This window comes from Pinus tabuliformis, chromosome 8 (genome assembly GCF_031772625.1).
Source record: "Pinus tabuliformis cultivar Carrire ecotype Pingquan chromosome 8, CPIR1, whole genome shotgun sequence".
Classification (NCBI taxonomy): domain Eukaryota; kingdom Viridiplantae; phylum Streptophyta; class Pinopsida; order Pinales; family Pinaceae; genus Pinus; species Pinus tabuliformis.
In genome coordinates, this window is record NC_142294.1 from 1,002,387,084 (window position 1) to 1,002,402,343 (window position 15,260).

The following is a 15,260-nucleotide window of genomic DNA, read 5'->3' on the forward strand; positions in this document are numbered from 1 at the left end:
CACCATCCAGGCTGCGAGGAGTTTTGTATTCATTATCTAAGTAGACTAATCATAAACAGATGGCTGCGTCCATACTGTGTCTACAAAAGTCTATGATTGTGATGTACTGCAAAATCATTCCTGTATCAGAATAGTTAGTCTGTTAGTTAAAGTTTTGATCTGAGTATGGGAATGCCTACCTCAGTGATGATATAATCTTATACATGTATTTTGTGTTGAAAATTGCAGGTTCTGACCAGGCTCTCCACAGGATAATCCTTGAAATGATAAAGCGCTTCACCCTTCCTAGATATTACAAACCCTAATCTATTCCAGGCTTCGCACTTTAGGGGGCAATCTGTTACACTAAAAAATGTCACCATGACTATTTACAGTTAGTATGGCTCAATCAACAGTCATGCTACCCTCTTAGGCAAGTCTTATGCCTCTGCTCTCCATGTCAAACTCCAAAAAGAGAGAAAGTCTTGTATAAATGTATTTATCTCTGGGGACGCAGGTTCTCTCAAACTTACCTGCGGGGACGCTCCCAATGTTCACAAAAGCTGCGTCCAAAGACGCTCTGTATGTAAAGGGACAGGTGCGTCCCCCTGTAAAAGTTAGAATGCGCAAGTTTCATCTTTAAAAAGTTACTTGTGGTCATTTCTAGAGCATTCTAGAAGGTTGTTCGACGTGTATTGGGCGCCTCCAGATGGTTCATGCACTCCTATCAAAGAGGAACTTATCCCATCAATAAGGGAGTGATCCCATCCAAAGAGGGGACTATCCCATTGATGGTGGACCTGATTAACCTCCTCTTGAGTACTATAAATACAGGCATTGGGCCAGAAGGAGGGGAGGTTGAAGCTATACATTTTCTAAGGGTAAATGCTGCAGGAATTAGGACTCCCATTTAGAAGCTTGTGAGGAGAGATTGCCATCTTTGCTTGTTCTATTTGGAAGTGGGTGAGCTTTGTCAAAGTAGAGGAAGACTCTTGTGGACCCTGGAAGGAGCTTGCACAACACCAAGGCTCAGGTTTTAATGGTTCCTTTTGATTACCTTTAATGCAAATTGGTCCATTCTTCTCAATAACTTGTTGTTTATGGGTTATTTCATGTACTCCTTGGTCTATATGTTAAATATGCTTTGTTTTATGTTATAATCAGGTGCTATTTAATTGTTTGACTGTTGGTGATTGCAGGTTTTGGAGAAAAGGAGGAGCTCATCCAGATCAACAAAGCTTGGACTTCTACAACAGCGTTTGGACAAAGGTAAGAACGAAACACTTGATTTCTCATATCATAATGCATGTTTAGAGAAGGATAGCTCCAGTTTGTTTTGTTTGTCATTAGAATGTCTTAGACTTCTAGGAAGGTCGGTTGTGTCCGCACTTTTGACTGATTCCGTGTGACAACAACCAGATCTAGATCAATGTTGAAGAACAAGATAAGACCACATTTACATGTCCTTGGGGTACCTTTGCCTATAGAATCCTTCCCTTCGATATGTGTAATGCCCATGCTACTTTCTAGAGGGAAGTTCTAAGTATCATTACTAAAAAATTTCATGACTCTACTGAGAAATACATGGATGATTTCACTCCTTATGGATGTGACTTCCAAGAAGCTCTTTCTAATTTGTGCAAAGTCTTAAATAAATGTATTGAAATGAATCTTTCATTGAGTCCCGAGAAATGTGATTTTTTTTTTATGAATGTAGGGACTGTCATTGGTCATTCTATATCCAAGGAAGGGTACATGTTGACCCAATCAAAATTTCTATCATCAAAATGGTTCTCATCCCTAAAAAACAAAGAGATGTTAGGAGTTTCCTTGGATTAGCTGGGTATTATAGAAGGTTCATTAAAAACTTTAGTAAATTAGCTTCACCCTTGTTTGGATTGTTGGCTAAAGATTTATATTTTTGTTGGACAAACAACAGTCAAGAAGCTTTTGAAGTATTGAAAGAAAAGCTTACCACTACACCCATCCTTAGGGGTCCCTATTGGGCATTACCTTTCCATATACACATAGATCTTGTGGAATACAAAATGCCTTATGTTATCTATTTCATCAGTAAGAAGCTTTCCAAAACTGAGCTAAATTATATTGTCACTGGAAAGTAACTCTTGGAAGTGGTACATTATTTGAAAAAGTTTAGGAATTATATCACTAGTTATCCACTTTTTTTTCACACTGATCATGTAACCATTAATTATTTAATGAATAAACCTATTGTCAATGCTAGGATAATTAGATGATTGTTATTATTGTAGCAATTTGATTTGACTATTATTGATCAAACGAGGAAAGAGAATGTAGTTGAACATTTCTTGTCAAGGCTAAACATGCCTGCAGAAAAGGAAGAAATTGTGGATGATCAACTTCCAGATGGGAATCTCTTTGCCATGTAGGTGCTTTCTCCTTGATTTGCTAATATAGCCAACTACGTGGTTGCTGGGAGGTTCCCTCCTAATCTATCCTCCAAGGAGAAGAGCAATATTGTCAAGAAAAGTATCCCATTCACTTGGATTGGGGAAAATATTTTCAAATTGGAACCAAATCAGATCCTGAGGAGATGTGTGAGGGAAGAGGAGGTCATCGACATCCTCTTAGCATGCCATGATGGACCTTGTGGGGATCACTTTGATGCTAAGAGGACAACCTTCAAAGTTCTACTATCAGATTATTATTGGCCCACTTTACATTAGGATGCAAGGAGGTACACCACTAGGTGTGATCAGTGCCAAAGGATGGGTAAACTGACACCCAAGGATGAAATTCCCTTACAATCGCAAGTGACTCTAGATCCATTTGAGAAGTGGTGCATGGAACTCATTGGACCTATTGATCCCCCATTGGGACAGAATAAATGTCATTGTGTGCACTGATTACTTGACTAAATGTGCTGAAAGAAAGGCAGTAAGGACATCAATTGAGAAAAAGGTGGCTGAATTTCTAATGGATAACATCTTCTACAAGTTTGGTTTTCCAAGGGAGTTAGTCACCGATGAAGGAGCACAATTATTTGCAAGTTTGGTTTTCCAAGGGAGTTAGTCACCGATCAAGGAGCACAATTTACATCAAATTTGATTGAAGATTTCATGAATCAACACCACATCAATCACAAGACATCCAATGCCTATCACCCTCAAGCCAATGGGTAGGTGGAGGTCACAAACAGAGCATTGGAGAACATTCTAACCAAGGTTGTTAGCAGCAGCAAAAAATATTGGGAAGACAAACTTGTGGAAGCCACTTGGGCCCACAACACCACTTGGAATACCACCACTCGATTCACTCCATTTAAACTAGTCTATGGGAAGAAGGCCCTACTGTCTACTAAATATGAATACAACACCTTAAGGATGCCAGCTCAGTCAGACTTGGACCTCACTATAGCATAAAGTGAGAGGCTACTCCAACTCAATGGTCTAAATGAATTTAGGTTGCAATCTCTCCTGAAAACTAAGGTAATCCAACTACAAAGGAATATCTGGCATGACAAACACATCAAAGAGAAGAATTTTCAAGAAGGAGATTGGGCCCTACTGTATGATTCTAGATTCAAGGATTTCAAAGGAAAGTTAATGACAAGATGGTTGTATCCCTATCTAGTAGATAAATTTCATGAGAGTGGGTTTTTTCAAATCATAAAAATTGATGAGGAATGGATTCCCTTACTTGACAATGGTTATAGGTTAAAGTTGTATAAAAGACCTTTGTCCAAGGAAGAATTTATTAGATCAATGAATAGAGAATTGAATGTGATTGCGAGGCCCACATTCCTTAATCCACAACCCTTTTAAAAACAAAAAAGAGAAAAATAAATAAAGGGCCTATGTGAAAACTTATATGAGGCATCTTAGGCCAACTATAGGGTTGAAACCTCTCTGAGGTAACCCAAGAGAAAAAAATTAAAATAAAATAAAAAATAAAATAAAATAAAAAGATCCCAAGGTGAAAACCTCCTATGAGGCACCTAGGGTAGGCATTCAGATTGAAAACATCTGCAGAGGCATCATGCGTGTCTCAAGAAAAGAAAAATAAAAAGGGGAAAAACACATGGAAGGATTTCTTCCACCTATTTTGCTAGCATCTCTCTTTTGCAGGACTCCAGACAATCAACAGAACCATGTCTACACAAAAAATTCTACAGATTCATTCCTCCATTTTTTTATCCATCCATTGCATTTTCACCGTCTTCACCCACCTCCCTACCTCTATCCATCATCTAGCCAATAATAGAATAATGTTTTGCCTCCAACCTGAAGTGTTATAGGATTGTCCTGAAATGATACAAGAGTAACCCAAAATACTATAGGAGGCAGATCTAATTGGAAAAAGGAGCCAAAAGGGCATGTCTTTTCTAATAAATGTTGAGAGGGGTCCACCTATATCATATTCATCACTCATCCACTCCATCTAGATAAGAGTCATCTTCAAATTCCACTACGTTCCATAAAAAAAAAAATCAGAAAGGGCTCTGTCATCAACTTTTCCACCACCTACACTACTTATTTATGATTGTAACCCTATCCTTACACCTCCTATGACTTGCCATCAATCCCACATGCAATAATGAGGTCTCAAAGAGGAACTAAATGATTGTTATAGGAAGAGGATTCCTCCTATAGAAGCTTATACATTTACAATAGAACTCAACATCATTTTTTTTCACCCACATAGAAAAATATCCATCTACCTTGAGCATCATGAAGCCATTTCTGAAGTTGAGAAAGGGTACATCCTTATTAGGAAGCATTCCATATACTCCATGAACTATAGATGGGACACTGGGAATAAACCTACACACACAACAATTTTATCAGTCAAAGGATCATCAAGCTAAGAGGACCTGTGCAGAAGCAAGCAAGGGAAACCAACAACTTCAATATCATCATATTATGAAGTCCAACTCCAATATGCAAGCATATCCATCAAATTTCCATCATAGGTAGGCTTAGGTATTAAAACCCTCACCTCTTCCCTATTCATATAATGATAAAATGTGTAATGGTCGAGAAAGGAATTTTTTATGGGTTGGAGGTGGCCATTAAAATTGGCTACCTTCGATTAGTAAATTAAATTTCATTCAGTCACACATGCATGTGGAAAAGTAAACTCAAGTGAGGTGGTGATTACAAGGAGTGAGGTGATGATCATTAGGATCATGGCGATGATTGCAAGGAGTGGGGAAAATGGTTAAAAAAAGGAAGTTCATGCAAGAGCCATGTCACCAAAGCGCTATGAGCCTTTACCACAAAAATGAATATTAAGTACAAGGCTCAACTCCATTTGTATAATCACTCATTTCTAGAAAACAGTTAGAGAAGGACGAGCTAGTGCTATCAAAGAATACCTAGGTTCCACTGAGTTGCTTCGAACAATGTTTGCAAGTGCTATAGGAGGAGCTATAAGAGGCTCTAAAATGCTATAGGAGGCCCAAAAGGAAGCTACAAGAGAGAATTGAAAGGTGTGAGGGAGCAAAAAATACCCAAATTTGTCCTCAAACACTCATGCACATGACATAGTTATCTTGAAAGGAGTAAGTGGCTTTCTCCCTATTTTTTTTCCATACCCCCGCATGGAAAATTCTGCTTGATATAAGTGCCCTGTAGCAAACAATTGTGCAATAGTATAGGCTTTGGGAAATTATTAGATGTGAAGGCAAGATAGGATCAAAGTAAATTTTGTTTTGATGAAAAATTTATTAGCATACTTCTCCCCCTCTAATGAAAAGGAAAACTTGACACTATCTCTACAATCAAGACCGCTCTAAGGAAAAAATTTGAAATACACCTATGTAACCTTGAGAAGGAGTAGAAATGAGGGGAGGTTTCAATATAAGATAACCCACAGGAACAAAAATAATTCATCAACATCCTCTTATGGTAGATAATTTTCTAAGACATCAATGAATGGGCTTCTTTGAACAGTTGAAGAGGTACAGTGATGATATAACTCATGAATTTGCCATGACACTAAACTCTCAAGGAGAAGATAGTGCCACTACTATTGTTAGGGGACTTTACATCTCTTTAAATGTTGAACTCATAAGAAGAGTGACTACCTTACCCTTAGGATTGCGATGGAGCAAGGAGGATAAGGCAGTGAGTGTTACAACCAAGAATAACTTCTTTATTCAAATAGAAAAGCTTGTTGATCCGGTGATCAAATTTTAGCTCAAAAATGAAAGTTCCTAGAATTTTTTCAAATGACGTTCATGTCACCTTAATCCGACATCGTATGCTCAAGTTATCGCGTTATGATCGTTTGGTCGAACAACCAAAAAATGAGCAGGGTTGCTGACTATGAAGCTAACTAGGTTACTGTACTGCTGACATCATTAGGCCCATTATGCAAGTATGAACTAATGAGGTTTTTCCAAGTGGTAGCCTCATATTGGTCAAAATTTCATAATTTTATTGGGTCATGTTTGTGTGTGGTGGACCAATTAGGGTGTGCCACGTGGCACCCCACAGTTGGCCACAATTTGGTTAATGGTCGGACAAGATGGGAAGGATTCAAACATAGGACCTTTGTTGACTAAGACAAGCACATTTCCACTGTGCCATGCAAGTGATTCTTACCCCATAAGGGCCTCAGGCCTATTTAAATTTTAAATGGCACATTTTTTTGGAGGAGTGGTCAGGCGGTCAGCCCCAACCCCTGATCACCAATCACCATACAACCCCCAGTGCAAATGGAGTGGAGCTCAGGACCTTAGCCTGACCCATGGTCACAGGATTTCCATAAGACCATAAGAGGGAGCCAACGGAGAGTACCGTCAGGAGGGGGCTTATGATTGGCCCAGCCCCTTGTCACATTTCTCCCACATGACCACCATTGGAAGGAATGGGTGCCAATAGCAGAAGGGGCCGGGATATAAGCCGAGGCCCCTAGTCTCGTTAGACATGCATGGAACCATGGAAGAGTGAAACCAGTAGAGGGAGTGGAAGTAAGCCCTAGCCCTGGGAATATGGGGTGCTCATAGGACCTTAGGCAGATATCGGAAGGGCTCAATGTAGAAGAGCTAGGCAACATCCCTTGGCCCTCAGTCACCTGTGGAAACATGTGACCCCGACACAATGTGGAGGGGGATTTGGCGGTAAGGGTAGGTCATTGGCATGGCCGTCAACCCTATGGTCACTACATGACCAACAACCCAAAGAAATGACACCTAGGCCAGTGGGGGCGAGCAGTTAGCCCTGACCCTTGGGCCTATGGCACCCATGTGGCCACAATTTCTGCACTAAAGGTTTATTGGGAAATTTAATTGTCCAACAAAATGAACTTTGGCGGGTGAATTTTTCGCCTCCACGTTGGAAAATAGGGTGAATTTGTAGGACAGTTAGATTATTAGTCCAAAAGTTCCTAGCAGTGAGGTATGATCTAGTGATCAAATTTTAGCTCAAAAATGAAAGTTCCTCTAATGATTCAAAACTAGATTCAAGTCATAGTGTTCTTCATTCTAAATACAATGACGTTCATTTCACCTCAATCTAACATCATATGCTCAAGTTATTTCATTCAGTTTTTTTGGCCCAATAGTTAAAAAATGAGCAAGGTTGCTAATTGGGCTACCATACTATTGACATCATCAGACCCATTGTGTAGGTATGGACCAATGAGGTTCTACTAAGTGGCAACCTCATATTGGTTAAAATGTCACAATTTTAATAGGTCATGTTTGTGTGTGGTGGACCAATTAGGGTGTGCCACATGGCCCAACCAGAGGTGGCACCCCACGGTTGGCCAAAATTTGGTTTATGGTCAGAAAGGTTGGGCAAGATTCGAACATAGAACCTTCTTCAACCAATATAAGTGCCTTGCCACCGTGCCATGCAGGTGATTCTTACACATATGGGCCTCAGGTCTATTTAAATTTTAAATGGCACATGTTTTTGGATTCAATCCATGGTGCAGATGGAGTGGGGCTTGAGACCTTAGCCAGGCCCCTGGTCATGGGATTCCCACAAGACCGCAGGCGGGAGCCAATGGAGAGTGCCGACCGTAGGGGGTTTAGGATTGGCCCCACCCCTGGTCATAATTGGTGAGAACTAGTATTGCAACAATAATGCTGCAACTCCTGGGCTGCCTACTTTACTCTTATCAACCTGGTAGTTCGTAACAAACTTGGAAGCGTCGATGTTGTATGCACAAGTACTAATTCTCACCGCAGGTTGTCACTTGGTCAGCTAGCACAAGATAACTAGGATCTCAAGCCAACTTCTATGGATTCCAGAAGAAGCTCTATATGTGATGAAAGGAAATAAATATTTCTCTATAAATGCTATTCTAACTGCAAAAAGGAGAAACACTGAAATGTAAAGCAAACCTAGTAAACCCTAATTAACTAACTAATTCTACTTTTGCAGAAAGCACTATGATAACAATAAATGGAATTCCATTACCTACTCAAAGAAGTAAACAACGTCTAATTAAGCTATTTTTGGAAGTCAATAAGCAAAAAACATATTTTGGATTTTTATGTGAATTTGACATGCATGTGGCAGTGAATAGGTGGCGTTGAAGGGTGGTTTTGGGACTTGAGAGGATGTAGGATGGTGTGGATGGGTCATAGGAAGTCTTAGGTAGCCTTCTAGAGGCTTTTCCCACACTCTGCCTTCAAAATAAAGCCTATAGGAAAATCTACAAGAGGACACGGGAAATCTACAAGAGGAAAACAGGGAAACTACACGAGGCCTACAGGAGGAGGCCGAGAGCAGTTTTCACTATTTTGAGGGTGTAAGAGCGGGTGAAAATGGTGGATGAAGGTTGGAATGAGGTGTTAGGGCACATAAGGTCTACCATGGATCACCAGGAAATAGAAAGATGATTGGGTTTGCTCAAGGAGGGAGGAAGAAGTTCAATGGAAAAATGCAAGAAACTAGCGCAGAAGTGAGGTGAGATTTGGGAGACCTATAGGGCATGGATCAGATGGAGGGTGTGATCGTTGATAGGCTGGCCTATTACTAGAAGATATCTGCTACAAAGGAACTGACAGTCAACCAAAAAGATCAAGCAAACAATGAAATGAGTGCATCTAGAAAAATAGAGTTTTGCATCAAAATAGTCTAAACTATGATCTACGGAAGGAAATACTGAGAAATGCTACAGGAAAGGAAAGAATGAAAGAAGACTATTGCAAATAAGGAAGTGAGCATGATGAAGAAGACCTAGAGCAAAGCAAAGCTGGACTATTAACCTACTAAAAAGCTGCAAATACTAGAAGTCCTAGGAATGAGGAAAATCTGTGTTTTGGGGTAACAAGAGAGTCTTTGCCTCAAATCATTGTCCTAGAGGGAGGAAGAGAGGCCAAGGCACTATTTCTAGCCTTTTGAATATTTTTTGATCAGTGCTCAACCTACTACAGAAAGCACAAACGAAAGCAAACTACTAAATCATCAAAAGCAACCTATTCATAACCATGAAAGAAATACATCTAACAACAAATTAATTCACAAATCGAAGTAAAATTACAAATACAAGTAAAGAGAAGCTTGGCTGCTTGGATTAGGCCCTAACCCAAGAGATTCAGCCCTCTGAGGTAACTCAGTTCTAGCTCAAAAAGTATTCCATCTTTATTTTCACAACAATAGCACAATTACATGAAACTGTCACAAAAATAATAAGCTCGAAATTTGAGCAAAGTTTACATAAGTTAAAATCAGGGAGGCTTGGCTCCCAAAACTCGAGATAATCATCAGTCATCCTCCACTTGCTCGGCTGCCTTCTAGTGCATGATTCGACTGCTTGTACTCCGAGCTGAATGAAGTGGAATTTGAAGTGAGGAGTAATAAATTATGGGGATTCCCTCTTATAAGTCCTCTCCTCTGTCCACTTCGAGTTATTGCTGCCATTTTTCCATTGGATCTTTGATTTTGACCTTGAAATCCATCAATAATGTGCATTAAATACATGTTAGACCACATGGCACAATAACTAAATCAAATCACTCTATAAGCATGAGTATAATCAGAAGATCATACAATAAGCTAAGAGAATGGTTGCTTTGACTAGGTTAGGAGGTAAAATGAGTCCATATAATTACCCATTTATGAGGCTCATCATCACCCCCCACTGAAGGTGTTTCTCATCCTCTGAGAAACCTAGTCAATCTCCTCGTCTTTTATGGCCCTGCTGGCCTCCCTAGCATCCCAGGCTTCTGATGTGGTCTATTCTTCTTCGCCATAGAATCCTACCTCCCTTTCTATGTCCTTTCACTACTCCTCCTCTTCTTCTTCTCTTCTGCCTTCCAGTATGCCTAACAGCAATTGGGGACTCAGTTTGAGGCCAATCTAGTTGACCTTCAGCATCTGCATGGAGTGCTTGTACATTAGCACTCTTCTCAATGCTTCCTTTAGCCTCATGGGGGAATGATATTACCTGATCTAAAAACTATGTGGTAAGGTGTTCCATCTACTCATGCATGCATGCACATAGTCATCCCCAAGTAGCCTTTGCATATCCTTAAAGTGTGCAATGGCTTGTGCCTAATTGGTGAGATATCTAGGGGCAATCTGAGGGTCATTGGCAAGCAGGTTGTGTGTGTTGATGAGTGCCATAGGATCTGGTGGCTCAGCTCTTATCATTAATGGCTCATTCTGATCCTTTATCATCAATCTTTTTATTTCTGCTGCCCCTCATTCTTCATGGTTCATCCATGAGGCCATGACCATTAATTGCAGGTCCCCTAGCTTGGCATTGGGATCCCACACATTCATGTTTATGAGGGCCATGTTGTGTAAGTAGAATTCTGCCATCTTTTCTTTATCCTTTGAGGTGCTTTGGTCGCACAAATCCATGAACTGCCTGTAGTATTGGAAAGGCATCTTGCTTCTTTGTGTCAAAGTATTTATTTGGAATTGTAACCCTTGGTCCATTAGATAGAGGCCATAGGATTTGCATGGTGTTCTACATTGCATTACCTCCATAGATAAGTCGGCCATGCATGCTAGTTGGGTCTCATTCTCTTACAGCTGCCTCCTTAGCAATTCATTTTCATTTTCAAGGTGGTTTCTTGTAATTTCTTCCTTGTCTTCGAGAGCACTCAACTCTCTACCCATTTCCCTGAGTTTGTTTTCCATATGGCCAACATCCTCAATCCCTTTGGATTTGGCTATTTGCATCCACCTGTGTCCTCACTCTTTCTTTCCCCAATTTGAAAAATAGTGGGATTGCAAATTTTTGTAGAATTATTTTTCCTCCCTCAAGTAGGTTGTAATAGGAGGCAAGACTAGGTTGCGGGTCATGCTCTTGTATCTCTTGTGCTTCCTCCTTCACCTGTGGCTGTCCTTCTATCCTTTTCTCAAGTTTTTGGGTCTCCTGTAGTTTTGACACTGTCTCTTGTAGAACTGTCTGAGCCTCCTATAGGACTATTTTTGGGTCCTGTAGTACTGCCTTTTCTTTCCATTTGGAAGATATAAGAGTCCCCCTTTCATATGTTATAGGTGTCTTGGAAGGAGATTCTTTCCCCTTGGCAGAGGGTGAATCTTCAATGGTAATTGGCACTTTTGAAGAGGGTTGAGGTTTGCCTGTTTTAATTCTTGTGCTCTTCCTAGCCCTGAAATACATGGAGGTCTGTCTTTTCCTCTTTTTCTTTGTCTTGATTGTTTTATTGAGAGCAGTGAGGGCAGCTCCTACCTCCCTTTCCAAAGTCTCAGTGGACTCTTATCCTTGTTCTTCCTTCTCTGCCTCTTTTTCTCCTTCTTCTGTCTCTTTTTGTGTCTCTTCCCACTCTGTTTCTTCAGCTCTCTCCTTCTCTATTTTAGTTCCTTCCTCCTTCCTTTCTTGTTCTACTATGTCACCCCTGGCTCCACCTTCTCCCCCTTGCTGTTCTTCCTCCTCATTGCCAGTAGGGCTGACATCATAGGTTAAGGCCTTTATGTCATCTTCAGCTGTCATGATTCGGAAAAATTCCCATGCTATAGGGAGTGTAAAGGTATGGAGGGCTTCCTCTACTAAGATTTTGATTAAGCCATGGTGAGCTAGCTCCTCTGAATTTCCTATTTGTACCTTGGTGCTGGATTCAATGAGGGACTGCAGGAGGAAGTAAGGGATGCTTAGCTTCTGAGGGGCTGGAGTGTCCATGCCATACCTTAATTCTTGGAGGATTATAAAGTGATAACCATAAACAATATTGTACCTCCCCTCACAGGAAATGTATTTGTTTTGATAGCTAACCTCATCCCAAGGATATGGTATGCTAGCCCTTCTAATGCCATTTTATCTTCAACAGGGGTTTCATGATTTTGGAAACATTTCTTCCTAGCAGCTTGACCAATTCGTTTCTCATCTTTACTCCAAGGCAGCTCAAGAGGAAGGGTAGTGACCCTACTAATAAATTCAGGGGTTATCTCCATGGAAATACCTCTAATGGTGACAGTGGCATGTTTTCTTGTGTGAGGGACCAAAGAGAGGGAAAATTCTTGGGCAATCTCCTCATCAAACCCTTGGAATTTCTAAAAAAAGTTCATCCAATTTGTTCTTGTGAATATGTCCACTACTTGGGGATGTGCATGGAGCCTAGTGGATTTAGTGGGCTCCTTTCTCATAAACCCTCATGTCATATTGTCTATACTCTTTTGGAAAACCAAATATGGAGGTGGAGATAAAGAATTTTGAGAAAAGAAAAGAAACAGAGGAGACTGTGTTTTTTTTTTTTAAATAAGCATATTTTTTTTAATGTATTTTCTCCTCTCCTAAATACTTATTTCCTCCTCAAATTGAAACCACTTCTTTTATATATTGATATTCAACAGGGGGTATGCATGAACCCTACCTCTTTAGACCAAAAATCGTGCTATAAACCGTGTTTTCTCCCTTCAAAACAACTCACTACCCCTCCTGTAGAAGCCTGTTGTCCCTCTTGTAGATTTCCTATAGGTGCTCCTGTAGAAAATGCCAAGAGCAAGAATATGGGAGAAATTGATGGAGGATGATGCTTATCAGGCTATGGGGGCACAAGGAGACTACTTTAGCTGAGTTACGAGGAGAGAATGAAGGAAAAGGTGGTGAGAATGCTCGGGGAGGACCAGGAGTACTTATTATCCTTTATGGATATTTTTGTTGAGGAGTCGTGAGCTGGCAAGGTATACATTAGCCATGTTCGGACCATTGGTCCCCACCTGCTTGGTCATCATGGCCCCTCCTCATAATCATCCCTCATTATTGGATCAGATTTCACACTTCCTCCACTACGTGTCCTTGGCATCTTGTGTTGGAGTTGACTGTGCGCATGTGTGGGTGACATCTCGGATGAGTGGAGTCAACTAGATGAAGGTGGTCAAGTTAATTAGCCATGTTTCCCTCATTCAACCTCAACCATCTTGCATGAACTATAATTACACAAATGCAAACAGAGGAGTGACTTAGTTACTTGTGATCCGAGTGTATTGGTTGTGAGGTTCTATGGCTTTCTCTGCTACATGCCTTTATTTCCCTTCTTGCATGTTGTCTCTGCTTGCTGATGTGTGGTTGTGTGCTTGTGCAGGTTCTTCTCTAGTTGGATATGAGCTTCAAGTGCATCTTCAACCTTCATGTTTTCACTCTCTTGATGTTGGTGCTAGATTTTTATGGGATCAGCTACTACAAGAAAGCCTATAGGAGCTCCTGTAGCTACTTCTCCCCTGGAAACCTCAACTTCTTCCTATGTTTGGAGCTCGAGGATGATGCTAGAGGTGTAGATAAAGATGGAAAGGTAGTAGGTAGGCTTCAGGTGAGGTTGATGGTGCTTTTTCCTCTCATTTTTTGTTTTGTTTTTTTTTGTTTTGTATTTTGTTTTTTTATTTTATCGGAAAACTGTTTATTTTTATTTATTTATATTTATATTTATATTTATTTATTTATTTGGATAGGAAAAGAAATGATGCTTGGGGGTGTGATGAAGGCTTGGAAATCATAACAAGGAGGCTTGAAGGTGGTAAGATGGATGATAAGTTCCTCGTGAAGCTCTCTCGATCCCTCAAATTTCCTTCTGCAGATATTTTTGTCTCTTTGTAATTCCTACGGAGCCTCCTATAGAAAACATAGTTTTTGAAAAAGAGGTACAGTGGGGTGAAAGAAATGCCAAAAATGATGGAGGAAGGTGTGGAGAAGATGAGATGGGTACTAGTATGAATGTCAGGGTCCCCTTGGCACCTTCTTCTACTCCCTGTAGTCCTCTTGCAAACCTGCAATACAACAAAAATTCATTTTCTTTTTCTCTTTTTTTTTTTTTGAAAACAACCAGGGCACCTCAGACACGTTTTCACCCTAATTGCCTACCCTGGGCACCTCCAAAGGAGTTTTCAACCCAGGGATCTTATTATTTTTCCCTTTTTTTTGACATCACTGGGCCGCCTCAGAAGAGGTTTTCAACCCAATGATGGGACTCAAGTGCCTCATGGAGGTTTTCACTTGTCCTTATTTTTTTTTGCTTTTCTTCAATGAGTGGGTGAAGTGGAAGCTAAGACCTGCTCCACTACCATCACTATTTTATTCAAACCTTCGATGAACTCTTGCTTGGAGAGGGGTTTCTTGTAGACTTTCAAGCGATGTCCATTGACAAGCATGGGGATGGCTTCATCATCAATGGTTCTGATCAGAAATGAGCCATTGTCATTGCATTTCTCCACAGTGTACGGTCCCAGCCATCTTGTCCCCAACTTTCCTTTGAAATATTTGTATCTTGAATCGTAGAGTAGTACCTAATCTCCCTCTTGTAATTGCTTCTCCTTGATATTTTTGTCATGCCATATCTTTCTCTAAAGCTGAACTACCTCTGTATGGAGAAGGGCTTGCAATCTATACTCATCCAATCCATTGAGCTGAAGTAATCTCTCCTTCTATGTATGGCTGAGGTCTAGGTCCAGCTGAGCTGCCATCTTAGTGTATTGAACTCAAATTCTATTGACAACAAAGAATTCTTCCCATAGACCAGTTCATAGGGTGTGAACCTGGTGGTGGTATTCCATGTGGTGTTCTAGGCCCAAGTGACCTTAACTAATCTGTCCCCCCAGTCTTTTCTACTGCTTCTCACTACCTTGGTCAGGATCCCTTCCAATGATTTTTTAGTGACCTCCACTTGCTCATTGGCTTGTGGATGGTAAGGGGTGGAATTTCTATGCTTGATCTTACGATGTGTGAGCAGGTCTTCAATCAGGTTGGAAGTGAATTGACTACCTTGATCTATGACCAACTCTCTCGGATACCCAAACTTGTAGAATATGTTTTCTCTCAAAAACTCAGCTACTTTTTCCTCTGTCACTGCTTTTATTTCTTTTTTCTCTTCCCACTTT